The 22,655-nt window shown below is 44.2% G+C and overlaps 1 long non-coding RNA gene across 1 annotated transcript in view; it reads left to right on the forward strand.

The window, feature by feature from the left end:
* The window catches only part of LOC133492170 (uncharacterized), a 70,482-nt gene that overhangs the window by 39,697 nt on the left and 8,130 nt on the right, over positions 1–22,655 (forward strand). The window contains exon 3 of the long non-coding RNA XR_009792566.1: positions 16,506–16,609. This is a non-coding gene — a long non-coding RNA (uncharacterized LOC133492170). The remainder of the gene's footprint in view (positions 1–16,505; positions 16,610–22,655) is intronic.

The following is a 22,655-nucleotide window of genomic DNA, read 5'->3' on the forward strand; positions in this document are numbered from 1 at the left end:
GTTTTCTGGACAGCAACAATTGAAGAAAATACATCACATTTAAAAACAAAAAGTTGAAACTTCATCATGATTTTGCACTTTTTGCGCCCCCCCCCCAAATCCGAGCGGATGAAGACGCCGGGGGCCCACGGCAGGCCGGGGCTCCGCCGGAACCTGCGAGGCCCCCAATTAGGCTCCCGCTCCTGGGCTAGAGTACACCTCTGGTCAGCCCCCGCTCTCCCCAATCCCTTCCTCCCATCTCTCCCGCAACTGCTGCCTAAACCCCCCGCGGGGATTAAAGGTGGCTGAAGTGCTGCAAAAGAAAAATTTCACCAAGCATGTTGCTCTGTTGTTCTTGTTGTTGTTGTCTCAAGTGTCCGTCGTCGCGAAATGACGCAAGGAAACGGAGGTGGACAAATTGTTGTCGGTCCGTCCCTGAGATGCTAATAAGCCGATGAATGAAGTCTCCAAATCAAAAGTGTGTGTGTGTGTGTGTGTGTGGCTTTATGGACGATGATGCTAATGTCGCTAATCAACAAGCGCAGTTGAACCAAATTCGCCCCCCCCCCCCCCCCAAGAGCAGCAGACATGAGGTCGAGCTCAGCAACTTTGTCTGTAAGCACTTTGGAGTATTACGCAGATAGGGTTACACAGCGACATCCACTTTGTCGTTTATCTTTCCGCTGGATGACATTTGGGGAAAAAAATGTGGAGCAGCAACACATTAATAACAGTGACTATTACAATTGTATATACATTAGTTTAAAAAAAAAATTCCAAAATTTGCAGTTCACGAAGCTAAAACTATTAAATATCCAGGTTAGAATTATTTAATTTATTTAATAATAATAAATGAATGACAAAATGTATCCTAAATGCATCATTAGTCATGAATAATATATGGTTACAATTATCATTTGTACAAATGCATAAATCTAGTTAAAATTGCAAAAAGCAATAGGAATTTAATTTGAAATACTACAAAGGCTGAAAGAGTTTTGATGGGTCGCCAGTTGGTATCCTTGCCCCCCGTGGATGTCGTTACTGAGACAAAGGCCAAAGACACAGATTAATTTTTTTTCTATAATGTCAAAAGAGTTTTTGTATATTCATTTTTCACAAGCTTTATGAAGTAATCCACAAATGTTTTCTACAAATTCAAACAAAATTTTTGTGAGCTTTTTTTTTTTTTTTTTTTAATGCTTACAATTGTCGACATCGCGGATTGAAGTTCCTGTCGTGACAGTTGCCTTGTAGCCTTTAAGAACTTTTAATTTTGCTTGGCTTGCACGTGCGGCTTCACATCGTCTGTATGCTGAACAACCATATGAGATTTGGATGATCCTTCCTGGGGTGGTGAAAAATGTGGCACTGTCAAATGACAACAGAGAGATTGATTTTTGACGTCACCCTGACTTTGTAATTATTGCTGTCACTTATGCAAAATTCAAACTTCCTGCGGTAGCAAGTTACCGCCGTTCCTCGGATGGGTCTGGTAACTCATTAAAGTGGAATGCTTGAGGGGTGTCAGAGATTACGTTTGTCACCCGACTGTTATCCGTGTAGCTTTCATCAGGCTTTTATTATGAAAAAGCTGTTGCATAGATTTGGTGAGCTGGGCTAGCTCCTGGTCAAAGTGGCTTGTCTGAAGAAAGGGATTTTTTTTTTTTTTGTGTAACTCTGAATTGGCATTTAATGACGATCCCATAGACAGAGTTCAAGTGGATTTTTCTATAAAACGGATAAAACATCCCAAGTGTTTTCCTGGTATTGTCTAATACCAGGTAAAACTAGCATGGGTGAGATAATTACTGAAGTTCAGTTTGAATTTTTAGTTGAGTTCCGCTCACTGAGGTTCACTAGGAATTATAGTTAATGACAATCGCAAATACAGATCTCAAATGGGTATTATTGTAAAAATTTGACGTCATAATGTGTTCAAACGTCCTGGTCCTGATCTTCATCCAGTTAGTGTCCAGTTCCAAGAGTGTTACGAGTCAACGGATAACGGAAGTCATAAATGTAAATATCAAATGGCTTGATTTGGGGTTTAAACCTCCTGGGTGCCATCCCAGAATGTATTTCTACTCATCCAAGTATTACTTTTACGCAGTTCAACCAAAATGTCGGGCCAAAAAAAAAAAAAAGTAGTATGTCAGGGATGGTGCCTGACAAAGTCCACACTCAGATCCATTTCGGGCGGGGGGGGGGGGGGCGTCTCAAAGGCTGCAAAGCGATCGGCGTCCGTCCTATCATGTGACGGCGGCCGCGACTCTGGTTACGCGATCGCTTCTGGCCGATACGCGGACGCTCCCGCCTTGTCTTCATTTGTCTGTGAGAACCAAACGGGAGCATCTTTCATCTCGCGCGGCCGCTTCGTATATCCCACTTGGAGATTTATGACTTTTACTGCGTTTTGGGTTGTCGTAGCAACTTGACCTGTCTGTAATATTTTTATGTTGTGGGGGAGGGAATGGTTACTCGAGAAATTGCAATACTTACAAAAAATAACCCACTGAGGCAATTTTTCCCCAGTAAACCCAAATAAACTGACAAAAAATACAATAACAAATGGTACAGTATGAATCCTAATTACAAAAGTTAATGTATTTTACTATAATTTCATTTGTGTAGAAAAAAAATCCAGATTTATTGTTATTACATTGTAATAAAGAAGCCAAATAAGAATTCAAATCTCAAGGCACCACTGGATTATACATCTGGAAAAAAGGATGGATTTTTCATAATTAAAATGATAATGGTTGTTTTGTGAGCCTTCATGAATCATTTTTTTTTTCTATATGTGGCTTGTAGAAAGATTATTTTCGGTTTTGATGACACAAACCTCACTTGAAAAACATCGCCGCCACTTTTCATCTTTTTTTTTCTTGCCGCTGCTGTTCCGCGATAAACTTAGGCCCTTAAATCCCTCTGTAGATTTGACCTTTGAACCCAGCCCTCCCCGTTCCTTCCATTCCCCCTTGCAGTATTTTTAAACAGGGCCGTAATGCGATGGTGGGAAGTCATGGGGGTGGGTGGGGGTGGCACAAGTGGTTTCAGGAGCTCCGCCATGTTTGTTTTGGTTGCTCCCACAGAAACCCCAAAAAATGATGATGATGATGATGTGCTCTTTTTGTGAAGAGTTTGCTTTTTGGAGACTTGATGTTTCTCTTTTATAAAGTCTGGTTGCAATTTGGGGGTCATTCCAGAATGGGAGGGGTCCTTATAGGTCCATTTTTTCCCTCCCTTTCAAAAGTGGTACCATTTACTTTATAATATATTGTTTTCAAGAAAAATATTCGTCCCTCATTTTCGATGTCGTTCAACATATTTGAGCCACTGACAACGACAGTGGGCTAACCCCCCCCCCTATTTTTTTCTCATGACCCCCAAAAAATGAAGCAAATCTAACATTGCTGCATCCAGCTCGACGTCAATGTCGCTGCCGCGCTTTTTGAGATATTTTATTTATTATTATTTATGCCACGTTGAGCCACCGTGGACCATAGTGGTCTAACTCCATTTTCGTCACGATGCCGGCCAGTGATGAGGTTTTATTGCTGGACTAAAATCGGGGAGATTTTATAAAGGCAATGATTACTTCTGTTATAAAAAAAAAAAAAAAATCATGGTTTTCCTCAGGTTTTTGATTTTTTCCGTATGTGATGATTTTGATTTGGATGCGATGGAATGAGACTTTTATCCCCAATGTCGTACTTGTTCTTCAGACGCTTGATTTTTGGGGGCTCAACGTGTCCGTCCGCCTTTCCGCAGCATTTTCATCATCATTTATATGATTTTCATTCCGCAGCTTGCATGTGGTTGAAGTGGCTTGTCGAGAAAATGCCCTTAATTAGCTTTTCCAAATGCGGTTTCGACGCAAACTGTGCTCCCCTGTAGATGACCACAAAAAAAAAAAAAAACTGCAGGACCATGAAAAACTCTTCAAAAGAATCCCAGCGTGAGCGTACCATCGTCATAACGACGACGCTTAGTTTGTTTTCCACGCTGATTAGACGACTAATACACACACTTTTCCTGGTTTTTTTTCTTAAATTTTTTTTTTGTATTTCTACTTTAAAGCACACATTTTTGGGTGCCGTTCAACACTTTGCTTTGTTTTTTTTTTGTTTTTTTGGGACGTCCAAATATTGTGATTTTTTTTTTTTTTTTGGCGTGTGTGTGTGTTTTTACACGCTTCCACCATCATTTTGTTGAATACGTTTTTCAAATTTATATTTCCATTTTTGTTCATGCATTTCCAAACTGCTATTCATGTCATGCATATATTTGCGTGGCTTTGTTGCAAAAACAAATATCTTTTAATCCCAATATATATATATATTCATATTCAGTGACGAACCGGAGCGACCGTTTCCATGTCAGTCACACGTTCAGTTGGCACATGTCAGAGGCCCACTAGCGCCTCCTACTGAGCGCGCACTCCATCCCTCCCCAAGTCATCTCAAGGCCCCTGAAGCTGCAACTTTTTTTTTTTCCCCCATGCAGCAAATTAAGTCAACAGTAGCGCTTTGGCGCAAACACGCGAATTAGGACGGCGGCGGCGCTAATAAAAGCCAAAAAGAAGAAACGGGTCGGTCGCTGCGAGCGGCGATCAGCGTCCGTAAGCCCCGCATGGGAAAACGTTAATCATTTGAGGCTGTCGGGGGGGGGGGGGGGGGGTTAAGAGCCGCACGGGAATGCCGGGAATGTCGGGAGAAGGGCTTTTTCCGCCTTGTGAGCGTTGGGATGCTGCTGATGCTGTTCAACGTAACCCGGATTTGCTTTTTTACATCCACGTCAGTGCTGTCGGGTTACCGCCGGCAAATCCTTGCTGTTATAACGCACGGACGGGAAGCCCAAAAAGTACTTTGGTAAATTAAGGGGGGGGGGGGAAGAATACATTATTATTGTTTGCTTCGGTGACTTTTCCGGAAGTGACTTTCTTCTTATTTCTGATTTGGTAGATTTTTTTTTTTTTTTTTAAAGAAAACATTTTTATTAATGGTATTTTTAATTTTTAATGTTCTAAGTTGTCAATTAAGGTCTGCAAATATAAAGCTGTTTGCAAATTACGATTTTGGACTTTTTCTCTTGTCTGTAATGGTTTGTTTTGTGTCGTGCAGGCGGTCTATCTATTTATTTTTTAATCCTGCATGCGCCGTAATCTGTGAAAAATCATTTAGTTGCTACAATCTTCTGTCTCGTCAAATTTACCGTGACAGTAGCGCATCTACAGTTTGTACGATGCTACCCCCTGTGGCCGAGGTCACAAACTGCCCGTTGAATTAATGCATGAGATCATGAAGCGCAAACGTAATTCCATTTCTTCCATCTCAACATGTTTTGTGTTTACAATTTTACACACATGCGAGCACGCGCCCGCACATGGATATATAATATATACAATATATACAGACACGCACACGCTTTCAAGATCTGAGGCCCGGCGTGTGATTTACAGCGCGGAAGGTCAAACCCGATGCATTAGGGTCCTTTCGCAGGAAGACGGGACAAGAGTTACGAAGTGATCCGCCGCACGCTGACACTCGCCTCTTCAATAACCGTCAAACGGGTGGAGGGTGGGGGCCAGCACGCGCCGCTCCTCCGAGCGGCGTTTCGACACGATTTCCGTCTTTCTCCTCGTTTTAATGACTAAGCTAACAGCCGTCGGGTGTCGCAAGGGCCGCTTATCTTTGTTTGAGCTGATTACGCCGACTTGAGAGGGTCAATGTGTCAGTCGGCTAACGCCGACGCAGCGAGGTTAGCTATTCGCCGCTATCACGGCGGAGATTTTTACGATGCGGTTGCTCGCCGGAATGCAAAGTGACGAACCGGAGCGACCGAATGTTAAACTGGCGTTCGTCTGACTTTGTTTCGCGGCGGCGCTTTGAGATACAGGTTTTCACTTGCTTCGGCTCACACTCTTAACTCGAAACAAAAATCTGCAATTCTTGAATTGTAAAAGGGACGTCATTCGGTGTGCCGAAGTTGCGGACAACTGCGTTCGGTTTTGACTCATTTCAGATATCTGTATCTGATATTATGACTATGCATCATTGAGGGAGCTAAGCCGAAACTCTATTTACCAGTCGATCTACGTTGCTACCCTCACTTATGGGCATGAGCTGTGGGTCGTGACCAAAAGAACAAGATCCCGGATGCAAGCAACCGAAATGAGTTTCCTCTGCAGGGCGTCCGGGGTCTCCCTTAAAGATTGGGTGAGAAGCTCGGTCATCAGGGAGGGGCTGCTCCTCCGCATCGAGAGGAGCCAGATGAGGTGACTGGGGCATCCCGATCCGGATGCCTCCCGGACGGCTCCACGGTGAGGTGTTCCAGGGCACGTCCCACCGGAAAGGGACCCCGGGGACGACCCAGGACACGCTGGAGAGACTACGTCTCTCGGTTGGCCTGGGAACGCCTCAGCAAAAGGGAAGTCTGGGCATCCCTGCTGAAGCTACTTCCACTGCGACCTGACCCGGAGAAGCGGTAGAAAATGGATGGATGGACATCTTGCTAGACCCTATTTAAGACTAGTCATAAAGACACGGTGCCAATTCCGGAACGTCAAACTTCGCTTTGAAACATACAAATGGAAGTCCTGGCGGCCTCTTTTCTGCTCTCAACGCCGAGTCCGACCGACTCGGCGCCTCGTAAATCGGCGCCTACGTGCAAACTCGGCACGCCGGCCGCGGAGGAGCCCGAGCATACTGCTGCTTGCGTGTCCAGGCCTCTCCCCTGCCCTCCCCTTTCTCTCGTCCTTTGTTTACATCCACATTTATAACTCTGGAATGACAAACACAGACATGGACGAGCAAAGTCGTACACACGCGCACACACACACACACACACACGTGTCTGGACAGTGTTAGGCCAACTTCAAAGTTGAGGATCTCCACTTTACAAGCCTGATGAGGCCCTTCATCAGCGTCTCTCCAAGCAACGAGTGCTGTGATGAAGCGCTGCCAAGTGTGTGTGTGCACGCCACACAACTACCAAGACTCACACTTGTTGCACTTATTTTATCAGGGCATACTTGCTTGCATGGATTGGGGCGGGGGGAGATAAAAACATTTTTTAAATTTAAATTTTTTAGACCTGTGAAGTAAAATCTGGCACGTGGAGTTATTTATAACTTTTGTTTGCAGGGGTGGGGGGGGGGGGGATTTCAAAACTTCATTGTCCATTGAAAGGAATGGAATTGCCATTAATGAGTTCCAGCCTTCCTTCAATAAAACCTACAAACAAACATTGGCACAACTAAAGAAAATGTGAATGAAAACTGTTTAAGGCAGGACGTTGGTTCAGCTGGAAAGTGTTGGCCTCACAGTTCTGAGGTTCCGGGTTCAACGCCGGTCCCGCCTTGTGTGGAGTTTGCATGTTCTCCCCCCATGCCTGCGTGGGTTTTCTCCAGGTGGGCACTCCGGTTTCCTCCCACATCCCAAAAACATGCAACATTGATTGGACACTCTAAATTGCCCCAAGGTGTGATTGTGAGTGCGGCTGTTGTCTCTCTCCATGTGCCTTGCGACTGACTGGCGACTAGTTGAGAGTGTACCCCACCCGCCTCCTGCCCGATGACAACTGGGATAGGCTCCAGCACTCCCCGTGACCCTTGTGAGGATAAGCAGCTTGGGTAATGACGTGTATTGCCACATTTTAGTGGCCTTGTGTATTCCCTGTTCAGCCACCTGGGGCAGTATAACCCAGATGTACCGATTTATAAATGGAGACGGTCACAATACCTCAATGAGACGCAGTCATGTTACTTGTTCTTTGCAGAGGATAAAAAATACCCGTTAGTAGGGCTGCCTGATCATGGCCAAAATCATAATTATGAATATTCCTCATGTTAGGGAAAAATCTTTTTGGCCAGAGTACTTTTTAATAATAAATGACAGCTAAAAATTAATCCAAACAATTGTACTTTAGCGAAGACAAACTGAATAATTGTGCTTTTACAACGTCCTAACACAAATTTCAATTTAACGGAAGCAAACGCTGTTTATGCGCAAAACACAATAACTTCCCTCCCGAGGCGCCGCGTACGCCGCATTCCGCGCGTCGTCGTGCAGTTTCTCGGCTCCGCAGGGACGATCTGAATGACAAGTTGTTTGATTTTTGTACCTGCAACACATCACGGGCTCTATGCGCACCGTTGTCAGGGAAGCAGGCGAATAACACGGGAAACGTTTTGACAGAAAGAGAGGAGAGGAAAAAAATTAATCAGTCCTTCAATAAACATGGCAGCTCCCCCCCAACACACACACACACACACTGACGTCTTTGTACGGGGAGTCGACCCACCCGACGTTAAACCTCCAACAACTACCGGATAGCATCTTGGTGAAGCAGCATGTGGCTCACTCAGTTCCACTCCCGAACAATGTTGAGCAACGGCGACCGTCGGGAGAGCTCGTCCGGCGCTTTCCGTGCGCATCTTCCACTGCATGCAAATTTCAATTTCAACTGGGTTGGATGAGTTGATTTTTTTTTTTTTTTTTTTCTAAACTTTATTTTCTACCAGCATTAATATTGCTGACCCCCCCGCACATAATTCATGTGTTCCACTTGTCATCCGACAGGTTCTCGAGTTGTCGGCTGTTCCCACGCAGCCTTCGCCACTCGTGCTTTTATATATAATCACACACGTGCACGCATTTAGATATATTTATACATTTTTCAATTGGACCTAGAAATCCAGAAACTGTCAAATGGACACACTTTCTTGGGTGCACCTGCTTTTTATTTCATTTTTTCACCGTTTCTTTGGCTAAATAAGCTTAAAGCACAATAATGAAAACATTGCCAGGTTCATACGTGACTGCAAGTGTCAATTATAATCACAATTTGATTTTTTTTTTTTCGATGGCAATCTGCAGTGTCCCTAATGAAGTGTTACCTTAACAGCAAAACCTTCTACTCATATTTTTTTTTTTAAGAAAATTTCCATTAAGTTGTACATTTGTTCAGTTCATTTATGCTTGTGGACGGTCACCCTGAATTACACTTTATCCAACTTTTATACACATTTTTAATACCAAATGAAGTAGATTGTATGTGCATTTAATTTAATTTTGCAAATGTGACTATTTTAAAGTGCTTTTTCCTTCATTCGAGGGCTTTATCGGCATCCTCAGTTGTCTTTTTTTTTTTTTTTTACAGTTAATGAAAAGCGCAGTTGAAGAAGCCAAAACTAACAAAACCTCACACAAAGGCCCCACTTTATATCAAGCGGAGTTTTGCATAGTGGCTCCTTCAAACGGCCGGCTTATATTTGTGATGTCTTCCAAACCGTGTGCAAACCCCCCCCCCCCCCCCCCACCCCAGGTCTCCTTTCAGCATGAAAAATGAGTCACTCCAAGGCGTTTTCCCCCGCAGAGTAAACCGTGCAGAAAGTGCCATTCATCACGTTGGTATGTGCTGTGTTATCTTTGCACACATACAAAAAGAGGAGGTTGTTTTAAGCGTTTTTTTTTGTTGTTTGTGTTTGTTTTGATGTGTTTTTTTTTCTTTTTTTGGGGGGGGTGGTGGAGATGGGCGGGGCTTCCCTCCTCACGCCAGAGCGTAGGCCGGCCGGTCCCCGCGCATGCGGCGGCGGTTGTCGGAAACTCTGACCCCCCCCCACCCCTTTGGGATTAACGCAGAGGTCCCCTAATGGCCCCCGGTCAGTGACGGCCCACCCACAAAGATCTCGACTTCAAGTCGGGGTGTCTGCTTCCGCCGCGTTTGCTGCTTCAGACTAAACTTGTTACGTTCATCGTGTCGGGCAGTCACGACGTCGACGTTTGACCCTTCTGTATCACAGCAAATAACGATACGGTGCGTTGCAATATCCATACTTTGTCCCGTCTGAAATTGAAAATGATAGCATGTGATGTTCCGTGGCCGGCACGGTGGCTCAGCTGGTAAAGCGTTGAGCTCACAGTTCTGAGGTCCCGGGTTCAATCCCTGTGTGGCGTTTGCATGTTCTCTCCGTGCCTGCGTGGGTTTTCTCCGGGTGGGCACTCCGGTTTCCTCCCACATCCCAAAAACTTGCAACATTAAATTGCCCATAGGTGTGATTGTGAGTGTTGCTGTCTCTATTTGCCCTCTGATTGGGTGGAAACCAGTTCAGGGTGTAACCCGCCTCCTGCCCGTTGACAGCTGGCATAGGCTCCAGCACTCCTGCGGCCCTTGTGAGGAAAAGCAGCTTGGATACTGACATGCATTACCACATTTGTCACTTCATCTATTGTTAAAAACTACTCTGGTCCAAAAGATTTTTTCCCAACATGATACATGTTATGATACATGAACATAATAATCATAATAGTTTAAAAAAAAATTCTTCCAAACAATTCTACTTTAGTGAGGACAAACTGAATAATTATGCTTTTGTAAAGTCCCATCAAAAATTGCAATTTAATGACCCCTGTGAGGATAAGCAGCAAAGAAAATAGATGGATGGATGTTGTTCCATGCAGTCAAATAATACAGCACATCGCAATCAATAATCCGTCCAACCGCTATCGTATAGTTGTGATATCATCATTTGTGGGGTGTGTCTTAATACTGTCTGACAAGAGAAAATATGATCCCAACACGATATCGCCATTTTTGTCCCGCCTCTTTTGTACAGTCCCTATATGGATATTTGACAGTTGTGTACTGATACACATTATTATCGCAAGAGGATCAATAACAATATGTGCTCCTCCTCTATCGTAATGAGAACACGATACGGTACACAGCTACCGATCATTTTGTCCAATTTCGAATATTCATCATTTTGAAATTTGACGTTAATGTGTCACAAAGTCATGTATGTCAAAAACTACTCGTCAGAAATAAAAACGTGTCGATGTTTTGTCGCGCCATGTCGATGTGTGACATTTTTGTCTGCGGTATCCACAAATTGCATCCAGTTGTTTATATTTTGTCCCACCGCTTTGGGACAATGATGATGATATCTTTCATATATTTGACACTTATGTATCTTCTGTCAATCCCGAGAGGAAACGATACGCCACACCACCTTCGTATCTGTAAAAGAGCGACGATGACTTTTAATTTCTTGTCCACACATTTCAGTAAGACTGGTTTGACGCTCCTCTTGTCCCTCGTTAGTCAGGAATTTGTTGATCCTCCGTGTCGAGCTGTGACCTGTAATGGAGCGCAGAGCCCTCTGGTCAACACGGATTACCCATGATCCTCTCCTCAGGAGAAAAACAAACACACACAAACAATTAGCAGTTAGCAGTTAGGATTAGCTTCTTATTATCATCCACGATTTCTTTCTGGTGACATTTGCAACCTCATTTTTTTTCTTTTTCCATTGTCAATTCTTTTTATACCTGTGACATTACAACGATATTTTCATAAAATTTTAGTTTCATAATGGCACAACTTTTATTTCAAGAATATTCCCTTCAAATTGTGGCTGTGCTTTTTTTGTTTTTCTGCAAACGTTGAGATTTTTGGAAAATGGCCACCTTATTCTTGTGATGTCGCACCTGCATTCCCATAATATTCCAGATTTAGATTTATCATATGACAGTTATGTACTGTAAAATTATGAAAATAACTATTTACCATCAACAATGTTTTTTTTTTCTTCTCACAACTTTTATGGGTGAAAATACGACGACATAATGTGACAACTTCAGTCTTCCAACATGAACTTTTCACGTGATATTGAATTTATCATAGTGATTATTTTCTTGTAATTATTTTTTTTTTCTGGTGACATCACTACCTTTTTATTTCAATATGTATTTCTGGTGACATTAAAACTGCAATATAATCTAATATCATTACAAGTGAATTAGCCTTTAAATTTTCTTGTATAACTTTTTTCCCCTCTTTTTTGATATTATATAATAATAATATTATTATAATAATATTGATGATATTAAAATTAGTCTTGTAATCAGATTTTTTGTGTGTAATATTTTGGGGGTTTTGTAAGTGACTTTTATTTGTAATAGCACAATTTTTGTAGATATTTTTTGTAATACTTTGACTATTCGACTATTTCTATAGCAGCACGACTTTCTTGCAACATAAAAAAAATCCTAATATGGCAACTTTCCTTGTCACATTCTGACACTATATTCTCTATGTTATGATTTCATTCTTTTGTTGTATCTCGTGCAAAACTGATTTAAAGTGATTTCAAATCAGCGCATCTCTCCATGTACCGTATTTGTAATCTCAGTATGAAACTGCAGCCTGACAATGTAAATACTGCACAGTAATCCCCTGCGAATAGTTTAAAAAAAAATGAAATAATGCGAGTCAATAACGCTCCTCCCAAAATATTTCAAAGCATAATTTGCAGTGGTGATGAAATGACAAAAATAGTAAAAGCAAACTTATAGCAAAAGAATGGATTGAATGGAACAGAACATTGTATTTTTATTTATGAGCAACTCATATATACGGTGTTGCGTTTTTAGCTTTTTTTTTGGGGGGGGGGGGGGGACTTTCCAGCCACCGTATGCATGAAGTAAGGCCTAACACACACACGCAGGCTGAGTGCACGCGTTTGTCAGCACAAAGCCGCGTTTGTCGTTCAGCGCGGCTCTCGTGCGCCGACCTGCACGCATTCCGACGGCGCGAAGCCGCCCGTACGCAGCATCAAGCGGTCGCTGTTTGCGCACCAGAAGCCAGCCGTTGTCCTTATCTGATGCACGCGATAATGCAGGGGGGAAACCGGGGACTGTCAGTGGCGGCTTGTGCAAATCTGGCAAGAGGACGTGTCACTCAGTTTGTGTACAGAACTGGCTTAGCGCGTCTTAGCGGATGCGCTAAAAAGCGTTAACCATTCGCTGCAGATGCGTTGCTACGATATCGGCACAGGTGCCAAAAGAACTCACGCTAAGTACAGTACAGGTACTAAAGTGGACGTACTGATTCAAATCCTTACTTAAAAAAAATGAAGTACAAAAACATTACAATAATATTAATCCCAACTACCAGTTATATAAGATACCTGCCTTTACACCTCGGGCGGGATGTGCGCGTGCGTGAGATCCAGAGTGAAATCGGAGGTCCAGCTGACAGGCAGCTTCCGATAACCTCGCCGCCGTAAAGACGAGGCTGCTTTCTTAGTGTGGCGTAATCCGTGCGGGGGAATACAACCATCCGTCTCTTTGTGGCGCTTTGCAGTCCTCCACTCTTTCAACCGCGCTTTCACGAGCAGAGCGAGGTGGAACGGTTGGGTTTACAGAGAGCTATCAGATCAAATGTGGCGTTCCGCAAGGTTCCCCCCTCATCCCTCATACTTTTTGTTTCATTCTGTTGGTGTTGAGCCAGCAACCTAATGATCGCTGTAATGCTTTCAAACTCTACCAAGGATGTTCAATTCAGGAATTCCCTCGCCTAGTTCAATGGGTCAATTAATGACCCGTGTGATAACGGTCATCATCCCAGGATGACTGGAATGCCGTGCGGCTCGTTTTTGGCGGCGGTGACAAGCTAGCGGCGTAGGGACACAACACAGTGGCACTCTCGGGTCAACCGAGCGCTTGCACTGGAATTTCGTCGATTCTTTGACCGTCACACGACACTCGTCGTGAGTTCTTCGCAAACCTTTTCACGTTTAACAGATTTTTTTCATTTTTGCCTACAATTGTCTGATTGGTGGGCTCATTAAACAGCACAGACTTTGTTGGTTAAATTAAACGAATTGAACATTTTTTTGTTATGGAAAGGATTTTGTTATTCTCAGTTTTAGTGTGATTACCACTAATGGCTTGGGGGCTCCCTCTAGTGGTGTGTGAAAGAATCACTAAAATAAACGTTCCAACTGTGCTACAGAGACTTAGTTTTCAATTCAGTGCAATTTTTTTTTTTAGACTTAGACTTGTAGACTTCAGTTGTATTTAACTTTTAAGTACATTACAGTCGTATTCATTGTTTTAGAATTGCTCGTTTCCAGGCGTACAATTTTTGGAGTGGTAAATATTTGTTTTAGGTGTAAAAAGATTGATGCCACAAATTCTTTTCAACTGCCGACTGCAGTCACACTGCAGACCCCCACAACCCCACGCCCCCACCCCACAGCCAAGCCAATCTGCTGTCCGGGATCAGCGAGGAAGCCGGTGCACCTTAACTAGGTAACCAGAGCTCTGCGGGCCAATGTGGACCAGCTGTGGGGGCTCATGTGGTACCTTACAAGGGATTTGGGGGCAACCGCGTTGAGTTTAATTGAGCATTAATTATAAATAGCGCAATTTCCCCCCTAAAAAAAAAAAGGGACTGCGCCGCGATTACGGGGACCCTCATTTTTTTTTAGATTGCTCTCTTTGTTGTCTCATTTTGGCAGATTTCCTGTAACAACCACTGTTTACAATTTCCACTTCCTCGCTGTTTAGCAAAATATACACACGTATTTGGGGTATATAGTGACCCCCCCCCCCCATATCCGGGTTTGTCTGTCTGCTCTATTGCACATTTTGAAATACTCAGTTTTTTTAATGGGTTTTTGCAGTAAGTACAAAGGAGAGTTTGAAAGTCACCTTCCATGTAGTACCGCGTTATACCACCGTGTTGCTGGGCAGCACTGAGCTGTACTAAAGCGCAAGAAGCCAAGTAATAATGTACTATCGTATATGTTCCTACACTGTACCAAAAGTATTGTTGTACTCTCTTTGTATTTGTTTACACTCCATTTGTGTTTAAATAGCAAACGTTTATAATTACCGTAACGCCAATGCTAAGTCATATTAGCCCGTCTTCCGTAATTTCCGCGATTTTTTTCCCCACACGCTTTCAACCCTGCGGTTTATGCGGCGATGCGCCTTATTTGTGCATTTTTTTCTAACGGCCGCAAGGGGGGGGCACTCGAGCGGAAAAGACCGAATATAAGTGCCGAGGAAGTGACTTTTACCGGTCCGGCCCGGCCCTGTTAGCGCTGCGCTAGTGTAATTACTGCCGCGTCTCAGTGATTTTTACCGGTAGGTTTTTTTTTTTCAACCGGCCCTGTTAGCTTGTGCTAGCGTTAAACTCTCTGCGTACTGTCTTTCTTTGTAAATATCTCGTTTTACGCATGTATTTACCAAATGGTATTTCCTTTCCAAATGCACTGGGGTGAGGCTTATAGCCAGGTGCGCTCTGTCAGCCCCGGGAATTACGGTATGTCCTTTCTTGATATTTGTTAGCATTGAGCTAGCAGACTTTCGCTAGGTGAAATGACATGGTTTGGTTGAACGTTTTAGAGTTTACAAATGCCATTTTTACGACGTCGATTTTACAGTAGACCTCAGACGGGAGTGCCAAAAAAAAAAAAAAAAAACTCTGGAGCAAGCAGGCGTTGTCTAACTGTGCCAGTGCGTCGTCTTTTCATCTGAAAGTGGTGTTGTATGATAATTGTCAATTTCTTAACGGCGAACCAATGAATGGCGAATGACTTTGTTTTAATAACTTGAACGGTCTTCCCGTGTCGTGGATTTTTGGCCTATTGCGAGTGGCTCTTGGTGAACGGGGGTCTCACTGTATTCCAGAGCTAAATCAAAAGTGTCCACTAAAGGTACGTCAAAAGTAATCTATTGTAGACCCAAGTCATTAGGAGCTGAAAAGCCGGGAGTGCTCGCTGATGGTGTTGGTGATGGTTTAGCTTGACCCTCTTTTGAGTGGTATTCTCACCCCCGCCCCCCCACAAACACACATTCACACATCTACACATTCACGTATACTCCCACAAGGTCAAATGTGCACGGGCGCTTTCGTCCCGTCCAGCCCGGAGAGCAGAGATGGATGGCCGCTTTTTTATACAGTGAGCGACACATAAAAGGTGTCACGGCATAAACGACGCTTAGCCCGGACCACCGCTGAGATGTCATTCAGGATGAGTGGGGGGGTGGGCGTGGGGGGGGGGGCAATTACTCGCTACAATTTGTTTTCAGTTTTTTGGGGGACATCATGAAAGTGTTTGTTTGAAGTGATTAAATGCGGTGTCACTTTACACGTTTATTTTACTGCACAGTGGCCGTAAATGTTTGTGGCTCACACGGCCATGAATTTTAATCACATTTTGTCGTATTTCGTTCTCGCCACTTTTCACCCAAAAGACATATATATATATATATATATATATATATATATATATATATATCTTTTAGATAAAGTATAAAAGAAAACAAAATGAAATTTGGATGATGTAAGTTTGTTTTTAGGGCAGAGGTGTCAAACTCATTTTTGTCGCCGGCCACATTTTGCTTACTCATCATATTTACGTGGGAAATTTACGAATCAGAAATCGAGCGTGATGGGGTTTTCAACTGTTGCTGTTTGGTAACACAAAAATGCTTTTAATATCTCAACGTTATCATTTACAATGTGACAATTTGAAATTTTGGTACAGATTAGAACAAAAATCATCAAAGTTGATGTATATGATTTGCCGACGTGGGCCACATAAAATCATGCGGCGGGCCAGCTCTGGCCCCACGGGCCTTATGTTTGACACCAGTACTTTGGGGGATCCGTAGTCATGAAATGGGAACATTTATTTATTTTTACGCCGCTTCTGTCCTGGTTAGGGTCGAAGCTAGACTACAGCCTGAAATGGTCGCCAATCAGTCCCAAGGTACATTATGCAGACACTGAGTGGGAATTGAACCCTTCACGCCCCCACCAAAGTCAGGTGAGTGGATCACTACGCCATCAACAACACGGGAAAGATTTCGTTTTTAATTCCTAAAGCCGCATCATTTTCATTTCAAAGCATAAAAATGGATATCCATTTTGTGATGGTTTAAAAAAAAAATCAGAAGTAATATATATATTTTTGGGGGGGGGTTGTTTTTGTTTGGGAATCAAAAAGTTTAGCGTTACATGTTTTTCTTAGCATCGCAAACAATAAACCTAAAAAATGTGTACAGTATCCTCAATTCATATTTCATTGCCCCGCCACTCACAAATGTCAAAGGATCTATTTCCATTTGTTTAGTCAGAATCATTAAAAAAAACATCTTTAATTTCATTGTTTAAAAAAAATTATTAATTAGACTGCAAAAGTGAAAGTTAACTGTTACTCTACAATGAAAATCGTGTATATCCTTTTAATTTCACTTTTTTAAAAATCTCAATTAGCATCCTATTGTCAGCCTCCTGTTCATTTTTTTAAAACAAACAAACAATTTTTTAATAAAAGTCATTTAATTGCGTTTAGCAAGCGAGCGCTATCATAGTTTGAAGCGCCTTCTCGATGTCATCGAAACGCTTGTCGCTGTCTTCGTCCTTTTTTTTTTTTTTTTTGAGCGCTTTGGTTACAGACTGATGATGGTCTGCTCGTTTGGCGCGACATTAATAATCAAACTCCGGGAAGATCAATGACAGCCGTGTTGACATTTGTCGGTGGACATCTGTTCTGTGCGTCTTCACTGTTGAGGATGAGCAGATGAGATCTATCAGCGTCGATGTCCACAGAAAGGGTCACGCGGGGGTCTCGGCGCCATTTGTTGCCGCCCGTCACAGCTTTCTTGCCGTCAACGTCCACTCGAATTCTACGCCAAACTCATCTAAGCGTGCATTTTTTTTGGTGAGACTATATGAAATCATATTGCGGCAGGACAATAGTGTCAAAATAGATGAGGAAAGTCTTGGGATTATGAGGGAAAGTTCCAAGAACATCCATCCATTTTCTGAGCTGCTTATCCTCACAAGGGAGTGCTGGAGACAATCCCGGCTGTCATTGGGTAGGATAGACCCTGAACTGAGCTGAACTGAGATTTGAACCCTTGACCTCAGAACTGTGAGGCCAACGCTCTAACCAGTTGCTCCACTGTGCTGCCCATTTAAAAAAATAAATAAATAATTATATATATATATATATATATATATAATTCATTTATTATATTTGTTTATACATGTTCTTAAATATTTATATATATTTTTGTGTGTGTGTATATATATATAAAGTAAATGTAAATTTATATTAAGTAAATTATTTCCGGCCTGATATATATATATAATATATATATATATATATATATATATATATATACAATATTACAAAATACAAAAGAAAAAAATATACATATGTAAGAAAAATGTATAAACATAGCAAATACAATATTGAATGTAATTTTTATAAAGTTATATTTTTTATATTATGATTGCAAAATATCTTAATAAACAAATGAATAAATTAGAAAATTAAGGCAAATATTTTCTAGAGGAAAATTATAATTCTATGTTGAAAAGGTGGCAAATTTAGGAGAAAAATTACAAAAACCGTTTTTGAACAATTACTATGAGAATAAAGTTTTAAAATTGTGAGGAATAAGAAATGTAATGATGTAATAAGAGTCACTCATGTCAAGATATAATAACTTTGTCTTTTTTTTCATATTATGCGATTAAAATGAGAATTTGAATATTATATCATATCACATGTGCCAAAATATAACAAGACTAAAAATAGAAAGTGCATGGCTCATGACAGGAAAAATTCATAAATTTGAGGCATTCTTGAGTCAACGTGCTGCCGATCTCTATTCACTATAACAAATAATATGCAAAAAGCATAATAATAATTGTGAATCTTCTTAGATTTTTGTTGCCAAAGAAAAAGACAAAGAAACAAGCACGCACACACATCCAGATCAGTGTGAATGTGTGCAAAGCCTGCAGCCAAAGGCCCAAAATCCGCCTGTAAGCTCCTAATTGGGCCCCATTGTCCTTGTGGACTTTGAATTCAAAATGGAGGACGGCTAACTGGGTGACGGGGAGAGAGAGGGGGGGGGGGGGACAGGGACAGGTCCGGGCTGGAGGTTCCGCCTTCCTGGAACTAGAAAGGGCGCCGACTTAACGCATCAAGACCCGGACGCCCAAAACACAGGCGGACAAAAGATGCGCACGTGTGGCCCACGTAGGCGCGATCACGCTCGCCTTTTGCATCCGGGCCGTTTTACAGAAGCCCTCAAATCCACTCCCCATCCATCTCTCATCACGTCTGGCGTTTTTCCCCTCCCGTGGGCTCCAACTGGCTCCGTTGGAAACACACGGAAGGAGCTGCTGTGGGCCACGACTCACAAGCAGACGCTCACACGCAGACCGACGGGCCAGTCTGCCACTCACTAGGCCACTCCCCTTCAAGGCACACTTCCAACACAAATGCGTACCGTAATTGCACAATTTCGTTACGTCGCGTCCATCGATTTTCTTTGCCGCTTATCCTCACGAGGGTCGCGGGGAGTGCTGGAGCCTATCCCTGCTGTCAACGGGCAGGAGGCGGGCGGGGTACACCCTGAACTGGTCGCCAGCCAATCGCATGGCACACAGAGACAAACAGCCGCACTCGCAATCACACCTACGGGCAATTAGAGTGTCCAATTAATGTTGCGTGTTTTTGGGATGTGGGAGGAGACCGAAGTGCCCACCCGGAGAAAACCCAGCCAGGCACGGGGAGAGCATGCAAACGCCAAACAGGCGGGGCCGGGATCCAACCCGGGTCCTTAGAACTGTGAGGCCAAACGCTTTACCAGCTGATCCGCCGAGCACCGTTCTAGTTCTCTTCAATTAAAAATGGGAGGGGGGGGAGGAGGTTTGATTTTAATAATATAATCAAGTCAAGATATTGCTGCATTTTGGGGGAGATTGACACAGTTGCCACGGAGATAGCTTCAAAGGCTCGTGTCATGTGATACGTAGCCTGTGAGAATATCAGCTGGCGTCAGTCGGGCTCAGGGGGATTCGACCCCCCCACACACCCCGCCCCCCAAACAGCATACCCATGGGGGGGGGGATCGGTGTAAAGGATATAAGGTGACAATGACACGGGAGCTCATGGAAACAGAAACGCTGAGTCAGCTGATCTGCATTTGCAAGCCGCCCTGAGTCAGCGAAGCTCGCCCTTGGGGTGAGCCTTCATCCTGCTGTCTTCCTGGGTGGGGTGGGGTGGCGTGGGGGGGCCTCTGTCTGTGATGACATCAAAAGTTTGAAGGCGCGCGACCCTGTTAAGAAGGTTGGGATCCCAATTAGCCGCAGGCTGACTGGCGACGTGTGGACTGACAGGTGGGCGCCCCCCCTCCCCCGTGCCCCCCCCCCAAGCCAACACAAGTCTTCCCTCAAGGGTGAGAAGGAAGCATTTAGATGAGGTGAGGCGTTTCTCCAACCTAGATTTATAGGAAATGTCGACTACAGCACCACCCGTTATTTTCCTGAAGGGGGGCAAAAAAGAGAAAAAATATTTGAGTATTTATATAAAATATTTCAAATATTTCAGGCGTTTATAAAAGAAAATCTAGTAAAAAGTGAAGTGAGGTGTTTTGCTTGTGAAGGCATCGTTTTAAAAGTTGTGTAATTGTCGAAGCAGCACGGTGGGTCGGCTGGTAAAGCGTTGGCCTCACAGTTCTGAGGTCCCGGGTTCGATCCCGGACCCGCCTGTGTGGGGTTTGCATGTTCTCCCCGTGCCTGTGTGGGTTTCCTCCGGGCACTCCGGTTTCCTCCCACATCCCAAAAACACGCAACATTAATTGGACACTCTAAATTGCCCCAAGGTGTGATTGGGAGTGCGGCTGTTTGTCTTCATGTGCCCTGCGATTGGCTGGCAACCGGTTCAGGGTGTACCCCGCCCACCTCCTGCCCGTTGACAGCTGGGATAGGCTCCGGCACACCCTCGACCCTTGTGAGGATAAGCGGTAAAGAGAGGTTGAGGTATTTATGATTTTATATTGAATCTTTTCAGTGGACGTCTACGGTCAGAGTTGATTCCAGCCGCCATCTTTCTCTTATTTCCTGCCGTGTGTATTTGAGGCGAGGCGTTTATTTCTTTGGGACAAACGAGGGCGAGCGTGCAGCCCAGCCGAGGCCACCGCCGATGCTGGCGACTTTTCATCACGGCACACGTTTCCAAACCGGCAGGACTGATGGACCGTTTTATGCCGTTAACGGTTTTCAAGCGCCGTTAGCGACAAATTCTTCCCGCTTTCGTCTTCGCAGGTGCCTCGGGTGGCCCTCGTCTGCGAAGCGCGTAGGGCGCAGGGCCCGGTGGTGTTGGGGTCAGGCGGGGTTTCCCTCCCAGACGCGGCCCGCAATCCTCTGGGGCGAAGCGGCCGTGAATCACCTTGAGCTTAATGATTTGCAGATCCGCCGAGAGGCTGGAACCTCCGGGGCCGGAGTTTATCTGGCGGGCTTGACCCCGGCGGATCTGGCCCTCGGATTAACCCCGCGTCCACACGCAACGTGTGTGTGTGTGTGTGTGTAGCAACGCGCTATCTGCTGTGGGAATACGTGCGTGTGCGCGGCCTTGGATAACCTCGCGCTAACCCCCGAGACCTGGCCAACACCAATAAAAGGCAATTTACAGCTGCGGCGACGCGTTCGAGGACCTTTTTTTTTTTTTTCCCCCCAAAATGACAAAGACTCAACGGACACCTAATTAGGTACACCCCGGTCGGCACAATCCATTCGGAAGTAAACAATACACGTGTTTTTTTACTGTACTAAAGTAGAATTATTTTTCCGTGTATCGTTTACTTTCTCTTGGGACGTTTGTACTTTGTTATATCTGATGTATGTGGTAGGTTGTAACCAAGTAAAAGTACTTGGATACTTTTGTAGATGCATTTAAAATCCCATCGCCATTATGTAAGTAGTGGTGCTGAGATGTAACAGAGTACACACATTGTTACTGTACTTAAGTAGATTTCTGTACTTGAGTATTTCTTTTTCTTACGGCCTTTATTGTGATAATTCATCGAAATTTTGGACGAGCGATGACAAACGGTGTTGCTTTTAGCGACGGAGTGGACTTGCGCATCAGCATTCCGGAATCGTCCTCCACCATTTTGAGGGAGGTGGGGGTCGTGGGGGGGTGGGGCTCAGCTTAAAGATCCTCACCCCGAGAACACGGCATCACAACGCAATATTTGGAAGCTTGATCCACCCTCCGTTTGATTGACAGCCGCACCAACCTTCCATTAGGAGCATATTTGTTCAAAATATGTACAGCCCTGGAACAGGGAGGAGGGAGGATGAGGGGTGGGGTGGGGGGGGGGTTTAGGGAGGGCTGGGAAAAGCTCCCATTCCAGATGAAAATCCTAAATCAGCAGCCGCAGTGCGCTCCGAGGAGGAGGATTGCTTTTAATTTATTCTCCTAAGCTCGGGGAATCAGGCCATCAAAAGGCGGCCGGCTATCGGGTTGCCTGCGTTAAGTGTGAGGAGGCCAGCCCGGGGACGGGTTTAACCCTTCTGCGGGTGTCAGGGAGAGCGGCACAAAAAAAAAAAAAAGGTCCAAAAAAATCAGAGAAATCCATTTTTTATTGTCTCCGTCAATCGTAAAAACCCACGCTCGTATTTACAACGGCAGGAAATCAGAATCCCGTCGCGTGAATCCAGTCGAGGGTCTCGTGAAAGAAGTGCTGGGAATCAAACGGTGTGCAAAATTAGAGATTGGGGAGTTTGGCACCGGGCCGGCACGGTGGGGCAACTGGTCGGAGCGTTGGCGTCGCAGTTCTGAGGTCCAGGGTTCAATCCCGGCCTGTGTGGAGTTTGCGTGTTCTGCCCGTGCCTGCGTGGGTTTTTTTTTTCCCCAGGTGGGCACTCCGCTTTCCTCCCGCATCCCCAAAAACATGCAACATTCATTTGACACTCTAAATTGTCCCTAGGTGCGATTGTGAGGTTGTGATTGGCCCTGTGGCGACCAGTTCAGGGTGCACCCCGCCTTCTCCCCGATGACGGCTGGG

Source organism: Syngnathoides biaculeatus, chromosome 18, assembly GCF_019802595.1.
Source record: "Syngnathoides biaculeatus isolate LvHL_M chromosome 18, ASM1980259v1, whole genome shotgun sequence".
Classification (NCBI taxonomy): Eukaryota; Metazoa; Chordata; class Actinopteri; order Syngnathiformes; family Syngnathidae; genus Syngnathoides; species Syngnathoides biaculeatus.